The following is a 17,226-nucleotide window of genomic DNA, read 5'->3' as shown; positions in this document are numbered from 1 at the left end:
TCAAATGGAATGTGGAAACGCAGACTCTTGGCCAGTGTAATCAAATGGTTAAGCCCTCTCTCCTGAAGCAGCAGTTCTGTTATGCCCTATGGCTGAGAGTTTGGTTATCAGAGCATTTAGACCACAGAGGTCCTACGTGAAACCTCTTTGGAGGATTCTGGGATCATATAGGGTGTAATGCTTTTTTGAAGTAAAGCAAAATCTCCCACATTAGACATTAGTTTGTTTGATCAGCAGAGGAATTCAGCACTTACCTTTCACATGGAACATATTCTGTTCTGTGCAGAACATCTCACTGTGAAACCAATTCCTACTATATATCAGAGAGTCGCTGGAATGGAAATTCAGCATGTCTTGTGGATTTTATTATGAGTCAGAGCTTTTCCTTCATTTATTTGCTGCATATTGGTCATTTAGGTAATAGCTGTGTCTGTGCTATGGAATAGACAGTCAGCACAGAGAAATTCACCCATCACTTCGGCTTTTCGTTGGTGATGCTGTAAGATCTCTCTTAAGGGAAAACTATACCCCTGAACAATGTTGGCCTTTATAAAAAATATATTGCATAGAACAATTCATATGTAAAACACTGCTTCATCTGCTATACTTTCTAAGTAGTAGGTGCCATTGATTAATCCTAAGGAGAAAAGTGCCATTTTAAAGGAACAGTTCAGTGTAAAAATGAAACTGGGATCGTATGATTCACGGCGCTAGCGGGCGACTAATCTCCCCGTCTGTCACAGCCCTAACAGTTTAAAATGTATAAAAGTGGCAATATGTTGATAATAACAGGAATTATTTCTCCTTTAAAGGTCATTCAGATCAAAAAGTGAAAATATTTTGGGTACATATATAGAGGATATTTGCTTCCTAGCATAAGCCAAATAAAATAACATTATATTTTGTATGAAAAAGTTGTCTTTACGTGCGTTTTTCACTGGGCTTTTACACTGTTTATCCAGATGCGTGTGGGACAGGCAGGAGTTCTGCTTATCCATCTGCTGTTGTTTTATAGGAAAAACATTACTGACTCAAACTGCCTCGCTGTGGTGCACTGTGTCCCTTCCAGCGTAGATATTGTGCTGATCATGCTGATGTGCTTGGAACTGAGCAGGTCTATGGCGTCGTACAGGGCCGGTCTTATAAACTGCGAACTGCCCAATAGGGACCATTTTGACGGGGGCCCCCTACACAAGGTGTTGCCAGCTGGCACTGGATTCCAGGGCTGGGTGGGCAAATAGTCCCTGCCTCTCGCTCTTTGACTGATGATGCAACCCGGCCTTTTCACCTCTCTTTCTCTTGTTCCTTTGGCCCCAAAAATTTCATGGCACAATGTGGCTCCCAAGCGTTGGGCACTGACATAACAAGCATACTATATACAGTGTGGCAGTGATTATTGGCCTCCCAAGCAGGGGCGGGCCAAGCCGACCGGGCGCCCTAGGCAACCCGGTCGGCCAACTCTGCCCACCTCCCGCCCCCCCCGAACGGCGCATGCGCGCCACAGCACAGGAGCTGCAGGGGGGGGGGGGGCGGTGCGATTAGATCGGTCATTGCCTCCACCGCTAATGACAAGCGGTGGAGGCAATGACAAAGTAGCACTAGGGGTAGGCAGTAGAGGTACCTGCCTGGCGCCCCCCAATTGTTGCACCCTAGGCAGCTGCCTCTTCTGCCTACCCCTAGTTCTGGCCTTGCTCCCAAGCACACTATACACAGTGGCGTACCCTGACTTGGCAGTATGAATGCAAGGCCCACTTTGGGATTAATGTCCCACAACACAAAGCAGCATTATCGGACAATCATTGTTGGAGGCTGGCTAGAGAGCTTTATGTGCTTATTCCCCCGATGCGAGGCCCCCATTGATGCGGGGCCCTATTGGGCCCAAAAGGTCCAGTTGGCCTATAGTCAGCCATGGCTGTGTAGATCAGAAATGTGCACAGGCATTTACAGTTTTAAATGCAAGCACATGCAGATGCAAATGCACTCACAGTGCCCTTGTATTATTCATTTACCAGTCTTTCACAAAGTAGAATGTGTGCCATACATGCTGTGTTTAGAAAAATGCTTTAAAAAAGTAATTGGGCACAAATTAGCATCTTTTTTTTTTAAAGTAACAATATGACATTTTTCATAGCGTATATTCGGCCACTTGCTATGTACACACAGGTAAAGACTGTTTAGTAAATGGTATGCAAAAAGATGGCACTCTGATAGATGTTGCTCAGTGAAAACAGTTTTATGTAGCCCATATACATACAGGTAAGGCTATGTTTTGGGCGCTTTATCAAGGCTGGTGTGAACAAACAAGTGTGAGATGTAAAGTGTAAGGGAGGGATTAAAGGGACCTTCACTTTTTCAGTGACAGCAATTTGTAACAGTAGTTGTGTATATTATTTTTTCACTTCAAAGATTTGGGACTAATTGATACACTGTTGGACTTGTCACGTGGACATGATTGGATCACACAGAACTCTCTATAAAACTTTTTTCACTAAGCAACAGCTATCAGAGTGCCACTGGATTTTTTTGCATATGATTTTTGACCCCTATACAAGAAAGGGCTCTCCCAGTGTAAGCGCCTAATACCTCTTTTGGTGCTTCACAGTGGGTTATAGGAGAAGAAAGTCATTTTGGCATTTTACTGCCAATAGATTGACCATATTAGTGCCACCTAGAACGCTATATTTATTCTGCAAAAAGCTTTACCATACCTGAGTAAATAGCCCTAGAAGCTCCCTCCGTTTGTTTAGGATATCAGCTGCCATTTTATCCTGGTCTCAGTAGCTTTCTGCTGCAGCTCTAGAGGATGGTAGGTCAGATAACAGTTCTTACGAATTATGGGAGGGGGGAGCAGAAGGGAGAGAGGAGAGAGCTTCGCAGACTCTGCCTCAGGAATTTTTCTGAGATAGGAAGTCTGATACAGAAAAACATGTGTGCACAAAAGAAGACAAGCAATCCTGTGTTTCTTTTGATAGAGGACTTTTCTGTGAGTGCTTATGTCTGTATTTGCATAGACCTTTCTGATAAAGCTTACTTAGTTTTTGCCTTTCCATCTCCTTTAAGCTCCCCATCTATAGCTGACTGTTTAGTAAATCTTGTCCTAGCATATGAGCTGTAAGATGGCGTTGGGGACTTCATGACAAAATAGACATTCACTCCATGAGGCTGAGCCCTCGTTTAACTTTGCAAGTATCCAGCTAAAGACAAGAAGAGCAGCTGTAAAGATTATAAGCAGGGGCGTAACTACAGAGGAAGCAGACCCTGCGGTTGCTGGGGGGCCCAGGAGAATAGAGGGCCCCAAAAGGACCTAGTTAATGAACAATTTCAATATATCTTAATAAAATAGGTCAACTTACCAATGTTTTACAGCCCTAAATTTAAATTGCTGTGGGGCCTAGTAACATCTACTTACATCACTTGCACATTTCCATAGAATAACACTGCCCATTCTTTAGTAAAAGTTTATTTTAACAGGCATTGTATAAGTGGGAAATATATATTTGGTTAATTATTTTTTATTCATTTTTTTATTTATTTATGTTATTTCATTTTGCCCCCAGGCTTCTTCTTCGGAGTTCCAGAAATCTAAGCAATGTCAAACATGCCAATAAAACTAGAGCATTTTTCTTCCTAGGAGACATAGTTACCCACATATGCTTATTATTTACTATTGAGTTTTGAAACATGCACATAGTTTGCAGATAGACATAAACAATTTATCCTCTGCAGTATTTCAGGGCCCTTGTTCAGGCATCTTACAAACAGGCCAAGGATCATCCAATTTTGATGGCGAGGACTCTGTGCAAAGACCTTGCCAGGCTCAGTAGCAAAAATCTATTTCTGGGCCTCATCCTCCTTGAGACCTGCAGTTGCATCCCGCCGTCCCATGTACATATGACTTTTGCAGAGCAGGAGTACCCAGTTGGAATTTCAGGTTCTTTCCAACCCTCTTCTTCCTCGTCATGTGCAGCCTGGGAGCATGGCTGATGAAGCCATTATACACCCATTTATTAGTTATGACCTGGGCTGTCATCTGTGGACAGAAGAAAGCAGAGGGAAACAGGGCATAAGGGCAATTTGGGCATTTATCTGGGGCATATACTTTTCAGGAGGCCCAGCAGTAGGCTTGCCACCTTGCCGGTATTTCACTGTCCTAGCCGGTAAAACACCAGCCAATGTCTGTATTAACATAATACCTCTTGTTCTGCAATTGGCCCATGCACTGAAGCCCTGACCTTACCTCTTCTTCATTTGGATTGTCCAGAATCAGCATCAAGTTCTGCCCCTTTAAGCAACAACCCTCCTATTCGCATCACTGGCCTGTCCATTATATCACAGCCCCCCCACATCATTGCCCGGTGCCCTAAATCACTGGTCAGCCCAACCAGCATTCACTGCCCTACCCAGCTGCCTGGGGGGACTGGGGCAGTTCAGGGGCTGAGTTGGGGGCAGGGCCCTGGGTCCTCAGGAAAATTAATCTACCCCTGGAGGGAAGGGAGTGCGAGGAGAGAAGGGCAGGATGTTGAGAATGTGGAGTGAAGGTAGAGAGCTATTTGAACACGTACACTTTGTATAGAGTGCTGTAGATTTTAATAAACTATGAACCCCAGTCACCTCCAGCCTTGTGCTGCTACTGGGTCACGTAACTCCTATGTGATTACTAACATCTTTATAAATTACAGTAAAGAGTATATTATGCACCATATATATATATATATATATCAGGGATATCCAGCCTTCGCCCATCCACAGCATGCCAACAACAGCCAATGACTCGTGCGAGTCGTCCTTTCCAAAAGAATTTCCAAAAAAAAAAGCTGTTTTCAGCATCCTAGAACAATGTGGATTTATTTAAATACTACAATGTGATTACTTTTTTATGTCAGAGGCAGAATATTCAGTATTCAGAAAACCTAGACTGTCAGTTAAATGTTTGGATGGAGTTAGACAGCCGTGGCTTAGAAAAGAAGTGTATTCTGGACTGGCTGTGTTCTACTGTACTCTAAATATAGGTTTGTAGGCCATTTATAATTAGCAGCACCCGTGCAATTGGCATATCATGGAAGGAGTATTGCTAGGATAGGCTCCTGAAAGAAAGGCTTGGGATTTACTCTGGGGTCGTGTAAAGATAGCCTAGAACATCATTCAGTTATGTGAGCAAGAGAGAAGCCTGCAGCGTAGCATAATAACCTCTGCTTTTATATATTCTTACAAAGAAAGAGGGGAGATTAACTATGATCCAGCTTCAGGCCCTGTGTATTGATTTTGTATAGATATTAAGAACAACCACACTGTACATAAGACCATGTGGCTAGAACCACAATATACACGGTTACTTTTGGATATAGAGCGTGGTGCCCTTGACTTTTTTTTCTATTTATATATTAAAGAGATACTGACACTATGAGGGGCTGCCATATTTGTGCAGCAGGAGTCCATTAGCATAGCTATAACTGACAGGCTGAGAAGGGACAGTCAGGTTGGCAAAACAGTCGGGTTTAGGGACTTCAAGTAACAATTACTTACATAAGCAGCCCTATCAGTGAAAAATTATCAACATGACCTACAGGTAACTTTTTATGTAGATTCATATTTTAAAAAGTAGTTTATTCATGTCAGTATCACTATTTTGGGATTCAGTCGAACACTGAATCCTCTGTAAAAGATTTGTCCGAATCCTGAACCAAAGGGCTAAACTGAAGGGCTAAAGAGAACTTTACTTTACAATTTGGTTTGGCTAGGCACTGGCCAAATCCCAAAACTGAATACTAACATATATAACATTGCTGAATATGTGCACAAACATTTTGCCTCTGCATATTTGTATATATTCATATAAGATGCCATCATTGTCAGAATTATAGGGGGTGCAGACCCTGTGACCGCAGGAAGTTTAACAGAGGAGACCTGGTAAGAACCAGCAGCCAGCGGTGATCCTGGGGCTGCTGCCGCATCAGAGCGGGTCCAGAGGGGGCCGCATAGCTAAGGCAGAGAGAGCTAAGCAGCGCCAAATTTTCATTTTAAAAAATGGAAATTCAGCTCTTTCAGCTTTTTGCCATCCCTAGTAACTGACTGTACCCTGATGTCTGAGGCAACGGTCTCACATAGATGTGGCCCTGCCATGGGCACCCCCCGACTCCTGCATGTGTCTTCACCCCCTATAGTGATTTGTTGTATGTTACTCTCTACACTACTAGTGGTAGAGAGAAGAGCACACATGCACATTCTGCCCTGTTTCACTGGGATTCAGAGTAGTGTTTGTGATTGGCAGCGGTAGTCTGTTTTTGAGTGGGTTAGACATAGGTTAGCCAGCTGCACCAATTGAAGAATGTAAGGGGGCTGCTCTATAGTTTCTGTTGTAGAAGAAGATTTGGAAATTATTTAGGGATTTGTGCTTGTTTGAAAACACTAACAAAATTCAGGGGGTTATTGTTTGTGGATACGGCACTCACCTGGGGTGCCAGGGGCCCACCAATAATCCAAATGCCCAAACTGCAAACAAGTGTTTCTCCTCTCTTTACTCACTTCCTTTATTAATGAACATATGTACAATAATGGGCATATTTCAGTGCTAGTAATACTACTAAGTACTCACACCCAAATACACTCCTGTAGCGAGTGAATCTGTTTAGCCAGCGCTCATCAATGGCATCCAGTTACCCACAAGCTACAAAATACAAATGCAAAAGAACCCTGGGATTTGTGTTGGAGGTTGGTTTGTATTCAGCAAATCACACCCTAATGACACCATTCACATATTCACACACAAATGCAAGAAAAATGCATGCCACAATGACTGTGCTATTGAACAAAGCAATAGCTATGATTGGTGAATAGTGAGCAAATTGTGCCATGTATGTATGCATGTATTTTTATCTATATAGTGCGACATGCATGCATCACTGTACAGCAGACCAATAGATTGATAGAACAAACTGGGGTCAATGCAATAAGTAATACAATGTACATTTGCAGTTGAAGAGACAAGCAGCTCCAGTAGAGCTGACAATCTAAGCTGTGTTCAATTTAGCAGACACACCCAAGGATGGTGGAATTCTGGGGCAAAATGTTTCTTTGTGGGTTAAAAATTGGACATTTGCATCCTTATTTTGCACTTTTCATGGAGTGCTGTTTTCTTAAATGAGCCGTACAGAGTCCCTGGATCTATAAAAGCGCTCAGCCTCCAGCTTAGTGCCTTTATATGGTAATGGAGCTCTTCTCTGACATCTAATATCCTTACATTTAGGAGCAGGAGGTACAGTAACCCATATGTTTCTGAGCAGAAAAGCACATCTATTCAGACCACTAGTGGTGCAAACTGTTATATAAATATATCTGCCGAGACTTCAAATAATTTGTACACAAGGGGCATTTAAATGTATTTTATTCTATGTTTAGACAATAAAATGAAGCCTCACAAGAACAGGATAAACAATAATAAGGAAGGTGTAGCTAATTCTCTAGAACCAGTTATCATGGCTGTATGGCCTTAGGCTTCATTCTTCTAGTTATTCTAACGCTGCTTCTTTCTCACCCTTGGAAGTATAGATAATAAGCTACCAACTCCATGGATCTACCATGATTCTAGTGAGGTTAGATGTGTGCTGAACTGGCTTTTAGGCAGTTCTGGTTGGTTTGCTCCAACACTAGACTGGTTCAGGAAGGCCCCAAGTGTTCTACACATCTGCTCTCACTGCTCTCACCCAGACTGTGACCTGCTGTTCTGAAAAACATTGCAACCTGCAATCAAACCGTCTAATCAGAGAGACTCACAAGATAGTAGAAGTAGAATTACTGTATGGTGCCAGTACTCTGCTAGATGTCAGGCTTTAGCTGCTAGGTCCCTGTTCTGTATTGGGTTATGTATGGCGTCTCCCACTAATGCAGAATACATCGTGCTGTCAGGAGTACAGGTATGGGATCCGTTATCCAAAAACCTGCTATCCAGAAAGCTCAGAATTAAGCGATAATTATTTCCCATAGACTTAATTTTTATCAAATAATTAAAAATTTTAAAAATGATTTCCTTTTTATTTGTAGTAATAAAACAGTAAATAATAATATCAAACTAAGATGCAAGTAATCTTTATTGGAGGCAAAACAATCCTATTGGATTTATTTAAAGTTTTAATGATTTTTTTATTAGACTTGAGGTACTAAGATCCAAATTACAGAAAGAACCCTTATCCAGCTTTCTGGATAACAAGTCCCATACCTCTGCTTGTAAAGATTATCTGCCTTTCTGTTTCTAGTAATGCTCGGGACCTGGGGTTTTCTGTCATCAAGTCTACTAATAAATCATTTAAATATTATTTAAACCAAATAAGATTGTTTTACGCACAATAAGGACTGTTCTGCCCCCAATAAGGGGTAATTATATCTTAGCTGGGATCAAGTACAAGTTACTGCTTTATTATTACAGAGAAAAAGGAAATATTTTCTAAAAATTAGAATTATTTGCTTACAATGGAGTCTGTGGGAGATGGCCTTCCTGTAATTTTGAACTTTCTGGATAATAGTTTTCTGGATACCTGTACTCTCTAAATTCTCTCTGATGTACAAACCAGAGGGAGGAAGAGACATGCCATACAGAGACTATTGACCTCCACTTGTAGCAGTCCATATTCTTCCCCCAACCCATTGCCCCAAGGTGTGTAGAGCTGGCCATTCATACCCAGCTTTAGATTTGGGCAATTTTGACCATACTGCTCAGCCATTTGGCCATGTGTGTTGCCTGAAATTGTATTGGATCACTTACAATTAATTAGACACATCTGGGCCCTCATCAAAATCATTTAAGCTGGGAATACACGCAGCGATAATATTGTACAAAACCCCGTTTCGTACGGTATTCGGTTCGTGTATGGCAAGTCGGCGAGTCGACCGATATCGCAGGAGGCCGATCGCCCAGGTTAAAAGATTTTGACCGGGCGCCATAGAAGGCGTCTGATCAAAATCTGCCTTCAGGGCGTGTGTGTGTGGCCACCTTTAGGGTCCCCTTAACTTTGGAAACAACTTGTTTCCATAATTGTATGATGAAACAACACTATCAAGTGATAAAAGGATGAGGCTGCATGTTATCACTGATGGTAGGGGCCCCTTGGAGCAGCCATGCTGGGCATGTTCCACTCTTGCTTGCAGCCACACATCCAGGACTGGACTGGGATTCAAAATAGTCCCTGGCATTTAAGTACACAAAGGCCCAAACAGCCCCCCACCAGCCCAATAAATAGTGACTGGGCCTTGGATTTGCCAGAACCCACAGATTACCAGTCCGGGCCTGGACACATTGCAGAAAGCATTCCAGATAAAAGATAGCTGAACTCACCTATCCCACAGCAGAGATTTTGTTTTTCAGATCTTCATCAATTAAACCAGCAGCATCCTCCTGGTTCTAGTTCTTCCCAGTTCTGTCACTTGGTGCTGCTCACAAGTGAGACATTAGGGACTCTTCCAATTAATATACATGATTAACTTAACAAACCTGTTTGATGCCCTTGAGTATATTATCCACCCCAGCCTTCTACGTATGTTACATTTTCTCCTTGTTTTCCCAATAAGACACATTGGTTTTTCTAGATAAATCTGCCCTTATTTGTTTTCTGTTACATAAGATATACATAAAGGCCATTAATTAATTTTTTAGGCCAATAAATACCTGTACTAGTCTGTACTAGCAGTTTTAGGCAGTTTCCATTAAAAGCAATTGGAAGTGGCTCTGGGAGGTTTGGGGCTTTTGTCTGCCAGCTGTAATATGTATGTATATATAACTTTATTAATGAAGCGCTACAAGAATACAAAGCACTGTTTAATCTTACAACGTACTACAGTACACACAGGAAGAACTGGGAGTAAAAATACTCATACATGTTTTCGTAAAAACAGTAGGAAGGAGGTCAGTAGAGCTTACAATCCAAGTGCAAAAATAATCAATCTAATCGAATACAAACAAGATATTAGATTAGTAACCTAAGGGGTGGTTCACCTTTAAGTTAACTTTTAGTATATTATAGAAAGGTGAATTCTAAGCAACTTTTCAACTCTTCATTATTTGTTTTTCATAATTTTAAATCATTTGGCTTCTTCTTCTAACTCTTTGCAGCTTTCAAATAGGGGTCACTGCCTGCAGGAGAAAACTTTGCGCGACTTCGGATTACCGAAGTGATGCGAAGGGCTTTGTGCAAAGCCGGTGGAAAGCTTTTTTGGGGCAGTTTGTCGCCCGCAGAGATCTATCATGGGCGACTGAACCGGTCTGTAGGTTCTTACCCTAGAGCTGAGGGCTCACAGAGATAGTCAGACAGGGCAGTACAGTATCACTTTGTTTGCTGATCAAATAGCAAAACATCAGATAAAGTAGAAACAATTCCCAGCCCATTCCCAGAGGAATGCAAGGCATCCTGCTATGAACAGAACCCAACTTGTTTATATAACATGTTTACAGACAGGCAAGTTATCAATCACATTCTTTTAATACTGTAACATTTTTACAGTGATGCCAATGAAATCTTCAAAGAATCCCTTAAAGGGGATATAAACCCCAAAATAACATTTTGGTCAGTGAAACAAATTGTAAATCTAAGCAACCTCTAATACACACCACTTTCAAATTTGGTCAGATGAAAAGTTATTTGTAGATATAGTTGCTATTGAAAGCAGCATCTGTCTTTTGCTTGTCTATTCTCTGCCAGTGATGGTTCAGACTTTTGAAATAATGTAGCAAAAGCCAGCTGGGTCCAGCCACACTAAGCAGAATTCAGAACAAACCTGCTCACTTATGCAGTTTTGCAGCAAATTCCACTTAGTGTAGCCAGGGTCAGACCGGGCCGGGCCAGCAGGACACTGGAAAAAAAACCCAATGGGCCCTTGTAGGCCCCGCCAACCCAATCCTGAAATCTGCCAGCAACTTAGCCTTCTACCCTCACACCCTAAGAATGCACTGCAAGTTGAAGAATGTGACACGTTCAATGCAGCGTCCACGAGTAAAGGTGGCCACACACGTTGCAATTTCCGATTGTACAAGATCGTACAATCGGCCACTAACCGTTCAGGGCTGAAACAGCAGATAAGGAGGTAGAAACAATAGGATTTCTACCTCCTTCTGCCGATTCAGCCCTGAAGGCAGATTTTGATCAGGCGCCTTCTGTGGCGCCCGATCAAAAATCTATTAAACTGGCCGATCGGCGAGTTGACCGATATCAGCAGCCTCCTGCGATATCGCACCGAATATCGTACGAAACGGGGTTTCGGACGATATTATCGGTACGTGTATGGCCAGCTTAAGGGTGGAGGAGGCGCACTTGCAGGTTGGGAGGTTTGCACCTCAAGTGGGGGACCCTGAGGTGGCAACCCCGGTGGGCCCTGAACACCCCAGTGAGTGTGCCGATGCAATGGCACCAGGAGCAGCCACAGATTTTTCAAGCGCAGGGGCAGATTCTCGGCTTGCATTTAGAACAAGGACTGCATCAAAGAGCCAATTCAGTCCCTGATCCAACAAAAATCAAACCTGTCCGATCGACATCTATCCAACTTTTGCCAAGATATTGGTCAGGCCTGTCAGAGGGCCTCATACACAGGCAAATAAGCTGCAGAGTCAGTCTTAAGGACTCTAATCGTATGGCCCATATGGCCAACTTTAGAGAAGCATGCTAGGTGGACTTCTGAAAAAGAATCAGCATTGCAGAAAGGGACAGACAGGTACTTCTTAATTGCAATTACAGATAACATTACATTGTGACCGTCATTCTGGCAATTCCTTAGAATAGACAGATGTACAGATGTTGTTGAACTACGCAAAGCTTATATAACAAGTCTAAAAAATGTCCTCCACAGAGATAATAACCTTCGTCAGGTCACTTGTGACAAAATAATCAGCAGTTGGGATGAACTGACCTTTCTTAATGAATACCTGTGGTTAAAAGCTATGCCTTGGTGGTTTCACTGCAGGTAGAACAGAAATACACATGGGTCCGTGCACAGACTCACTGCTCCATGGTCACAGGCAGAGTAAGCGGGCAGCAGGTGTATTGTGCCTCGGGCTTCCGACAAACCCTGATCATCCTGTCCCTAATGGACCTTAATCCGTCCTAGTATGTTAGAGACCATTAGTTGAAAACGACAGAAAATATGTTTTGTAAACCTTGTTTTTGGTTATCTTGCCCTTTCCTGTTTGCTATTAATGGGGATTTTGGGGATATTTTTCCTTGAATAACATTATACCATACCCCTTAGGCACTAGGCCAGGTCCTATCCAGAAAGGAAGTCTGTAAAAAGAAATAAGGAAGGCTATGGCCAGTCTGCCTGAGCGACAATGGCAACACAGGTAACACTGAAACTGCATAAACATGATGTCCAAACCTTATGCATTTTGCCCTTCAATTTGTGCCTGTATGTTATCCACCCAGTTAGACTGTAAGCTCTACGGGGCAGGGATCTCCTTCCTACTGTGTCTCATACCACATGGCACTTAATCTTTTATTATAATACTTGTCATCCCTCTGTGTATTGTTGTACATTGTAAGATTGTATACAATCTGGTGCTGCCACCAGAACTAGAGATTATGGGCTGCGTTACATGAGAGACTTTTATCAAATGGACAAGTCTAATGCACAAAACCTCTTCACACACAGGGCTGGCCACAGGCCAATCATACCTATGGGGCCCAAGTGGGCTCAATGTCTATGGGGGTCAGGCACAGTGTGGGGACTGCTGTCAGTGAGCTGCTGGTTGAGAGCCCCAATGGGTAGAATGGAACAAGAGAGAGAGAGATAAACAGGCAGAGTTAAAATGGCAGCCAGAATAAGCCAGGAGGAGAGACAGGTGCCATTTACCTACGCAGTGTCCGTTTCCCCATGGCCATACTGCAACACCACCCAGTCTAGGGCCCCCACCAAAGTAGTCCAAATTGGGGTCCCCTACACAAAAAACACTTATAACACAGCCATGGGCGTCCGCAGAAAATTTTCCAAGGGGGGGCAAGTAAGCTAGCATCATCCTGCAACAGACAAATATATATATATATATATATATATATATATATATAAAAATATATATATTTTTTTTGCAGGATGATACTAGGGGAGGCTAAAGATGGCCCATACACAGACTGACCTACAGCTAATGTGACACTTAGTGGATTCGCTGCTGGCGTAAAAAGTTAACCTCCCAACTACCTCTTGCCGTTCCCACTGACTCCCAGGGATACTGTACAAAAGTGCGGGTGGGGGTGCTTTTTTTTTTTTACCCTAAAATGTTTAGGATGTAAAAGTATTCATACGCGCACTTCTGTTAGGGGATCTGCAAACATTTGTGTTTGTGATCAGTTAGCTTAAAGGGGTAGTTCGCATTCAATTCACTTTTATTTTTAATGGTTTTTCAGTTATTTAGCTTTTTGTTCAGCAGCTCTCCATTTGGTATTTCAGCAGCTATCTGGTTGCTAGGGTCTTATTTACCCTAGCAACCAGGTAGTGGTTTAAACAAGAGATGGGAATATGAATAGTTAAGGGGCCTACTTAGAAAAATAAGTAATACAAAATTATAATAATAATAAAATTGTAGCCTCACAGAGCAATATTTTTTGGCCCCCATTTGAAATCTGTATAGAGGCAGAAGAGAAAGGCAAATTATTCAAAAAAATTAATTAGAAAGACCAATTGCAAAGTTGCTAGGAATAGGCCATTTTATAACATACTAAAGGTTAACTTAAAAGTGAACCACCCCTTTAGATGTGTTTATGTTAGTTTTATAGCAAGAAAGGCAGTGGGTACTGACTCCCCATTATATACAGTGAGACGCAGTCCGTATTTACAAACCCAGCACATTATATACAGGGAGATGCAGTGGGTACTGATGGCAGATATTCAGGCCCTGGCACTATAACACTGGCACTGATACACAACATTGGCCCCACTGTAACTTACTATAAATGAACAAAACAATGACAAAAAAAAAAAAAAAAATAGTAAGTGCAAAAAACAACAACAAATATATAAACACACAATGAGCTTTTTCAGAGGGAAAGAGTTAACTTACCCTCCATGTGTTAGGGTAGGGGATAGATTATAAATTATTATAGATGTCAGGTCAGGCAAAAAACAATTTAATGTCAGCTAGTGATTCTTTAGAACTGTATAGTGCCTGTGTATAGTACCTGTGTATAGTACCTGTGTATAGTGCCTGTGTATAGTGCCTGTGTATAGTACCTGTGTATAGTGCCTGGGTATAGTACCTGTGTATAGTGCCTGTGTATAGTACCTGGGTATAGTGCCTGGGTATAGTGCCTGGGTATAGTACCTGGGTATAGTACCTGGGTATAGTGCCTGGGTATAGTGCCTGGGTATAGTGCCTGGGTATAGTACCTGGGTATAGTGCCTGGGTATAGTGCCTGGGTATAGCGCCTGTGTATAGCGCCTGTGTATAGCGCCTGTGTATAGCGCCTGTGTATAGCGCCTGTGTATAGCGCCTGGGTATAGCGCCTGGGTATAGCGCCTGGGTATAGCGCCTGTGTATAGCGCCTGTGTATAGCACCTGGGTATAGTACCTGGGTACAGTGCCTGTGTACAGTGCCTGTGTACAGTACCTGTGTATAGTGCCTGGGTATAGTGCCTGGGTATAGCGCCTGTGTATAGCACCTGGGTATAGCACCTGTGTATAGTGCCTGGGTATAGTGCCTGTGTATAGCGCCTGTGTATAGCGCCTGTGTATAGCGCCTGGGTATAGTACCTGTGTATAGTGCCTGTGTATAGTGCCTGTGTATAGTACCTGTGTATAGTACCTGTGTATTGTGCCTGTGTATAGTGCCTGTGTATAGTGCCTGTGTATAGTGCCTGTGTATAGTACCTGTGTATAGTGCCTGTGTATAGCGCCTGTGTATAGCGCCTGTGTATAGCGCCTGGGTATAGCGCCTGTGTATAGCGCCTGTGTATAGCGCCTGGGTATAGTGCCTGTGTATAGTACCTGTGTATATAGTACCTGTGTATAGTGCCTGTGTATAGTGCCTGGGTATAGTACCTGTGTATAGTGCCTGTGTATAGTGCCTGGGTATAGTACCTGTGTATAGTGCCTGTGTATAGTGCCTGGGTATAGTACCTGTGTATAGTGCCTGGGTATAGTACCTGTGTATAGTGCCTGGGTATAGTACCTGTGTATAGTACCTGTGTATAGTACCTGTGTATAGTACCTGGGTATAGTACCTGTGTATAGTGCCTGTGTATATAGTACCTGTGTATAGTGCCTGGGTATAGTACCTGTGTATAGTGCCTGGGTATAGTGCCTGTGTATAGTACCTGTGTATAGTACCTGTGGGATGAAAACTGCAGCAAAAGTTGAGAGTTGGTTCTTAGGTAAAGTTACAGCTGCAGATTGTTCTTTTCAGTCTTCATTTCTGTTTCCAGTTTGCAAAATCTCCCAATCCCTGTGTGCATCTGTGCTCTGATTGGTCAATTTTACTGTCTGTCAAGGAAGCTGTGCTCTGATTGGAGAATCCACAAGAAGAAAGATCCAATCGGAGCACAGCAAAAACGGGCTTGAGAGGAAAGTGCAGAAACGGAGTAAGGTTTTTGTTTTTTTGCTACTTTTCCAGGGGGGGGCAAGTGCCCCCTCTTGCCCCCTTCTGTGGACGCCCATGAACACAGCTACATGCAGATGGGATTTTACCCCCTATATTTGATGCAGACAACAGCAATTGTCCCATGCACCATTTCAGTGGCATAACTAGACGTTACCTGGCCCCATGGCAAATTTAAATTAGGGCCCCCAAAACATTGGTAAGTTGGCCTGTTCTACCAAGATATATTGAAAGTACTAATTAATTAATACCTTAATGGGCCCCTTACAATCCTTGACCCCCCCTACAACTGCAGGGTCTGCTTCCTCTGTATTTACCCCTCTGCAGCATCTATTTAAAAGTTACCCATATACCCCCTGACCCTATAATTCAGAGACATTCGTAGAGCTGTCAACCTAGAGACTTAGATGCCCTGGGGGATAATGCGTTGAGCCCCAGCACTTTTTCTGAATTTTTTTGTGATATCTGAAAGTGACATCACTTACGTCACACACACTTCAAGAAGACATCACACGCATGTGCAAAATCGCCGTTCAAGCCGAAAATTTCTACCCACGCTTACGCAAATGCATCAAATGACATCACCAAATGCTTACTGTACATGCACGCCCGGAGTTAACCTCTGGACTTCTGGAGATTTTGGATAAATCGGGAGAATGCTGCTGGGGGATGGGAGATTGGGGGGAGAGCTGGGGTAAAGGTGGCCATACACTTTCAGTTCCGCTTGCTTGGCGATGTTGCCAAGCGAGTGGATCTTCTCCCGATATCCCCACCTACGGGTGAATCCAGGCTAATTCGGTCGTTTGGCCCTGGGGCCAATGCGGTCCCCCATCCGACTAAATTTTTTAACCTGCCCGATCGATATCTGTCCAATTTCAGGCCAGATATCCGTCGGGCAGGCCTGTCGTTAGTGCCCCTACACGGGCCGATTAGCTGCCGAATCGACAAATCTCCCAGTTCGCTGGTGACTAATCTCCCCGAAATACCATCCCACCGGCGAGAATGTAAACCACCGGTGGGATGGCATACGCGGCGGCGCGATTTCACTGAAATCGCGGAAGTTTCCTCTAGAGGCACGCCGCGTATGCCATTTTCGCCGGTGGGATGGTATTTTGGGGAGATTAGTCGCCCGCGAACAGGGTGCCAGAGGGTGCCGTGTGCCAGAGCCCTAAGGGGCCGATATCGGCAGCTAGAATCAGCCCGTGTATGGGCACCTTAACACCCGAAAAAATGGGGGTGGGGGGGTTGACAGCTCTGCATTCAGTTAGGGGTTATTTACCAATATAATTGCTATATACAAAGTGCAAAAACAGCCCCAATAGCCCGGTTTATCGCACTTTAAACTGTCTTTGCACATATAAATGACCCCACTTGTTATCTTCATTAATTATTATCATTAGACTAAAGTACACAAGTAGAATGCAGATTTGAGTGGCCAGCCTTCGTCTGAGCTATCACATTAATACAAAGCTGGTATGATTTAGTAAGTTCAGCCAGTGACGCACCACAGAGTAACCTGAGAAGCGCAGCTCCGTCTATCCCTCTGAGAGAATCCCTGTCTGTCAACTCATGTTGGTACGCCCACCTCATCCGCATAACCCCGCCCCAGGCCCGCCTCTACACAGATATGGATCCATCCTTAGCCCTTCATAACCCCGCCCCAGGT

The 17,226-nt window shown here is 43.3% G+C and overlaps 1 long non-coding RNA gene across 1 annotated transcript; it reads right to left on the bottom strand.

The window, feature by feature from the left end:
* Positions 1 to 3,444: 3,444 nt before the first annotated feature.
* Positions 3,445 to 9,984, bottom strand: LOC105945830. The gene is made up of 2 exons (XR_001169380.2): positions 9,326 to 9,984; positions 3,445 to 4,030 (listed from the first exon to the last, which is right to left on the bottom strand). It is a non-coding gene; the product is annotated as an uncharacterized LOC105945830 (long non-coding RNA).
* Between the last annotated feature and the right edge of the window lie 7,242 nt (positions 9,985 to 17,226).

This window comes from Xenopus tropicalis, chromosome 1, assembly GCF_000004195.4.
Source record: "Xenopus tropicalis strain Nigerian chromosome 1, UCB_Xtro_10.0, whole genome shotgun sequence".
Classification (NCBI taxonomy): Eukaryota; Metazoa; Chordata; class Amphibia; order Anura; family Pipidae; genus Xenopus; species Xenopus tropicalis.
Note: the sequence above shows the minus strand (reverse complement) of the source record. Positions and strands in the feature narration are given on the sequence as shown.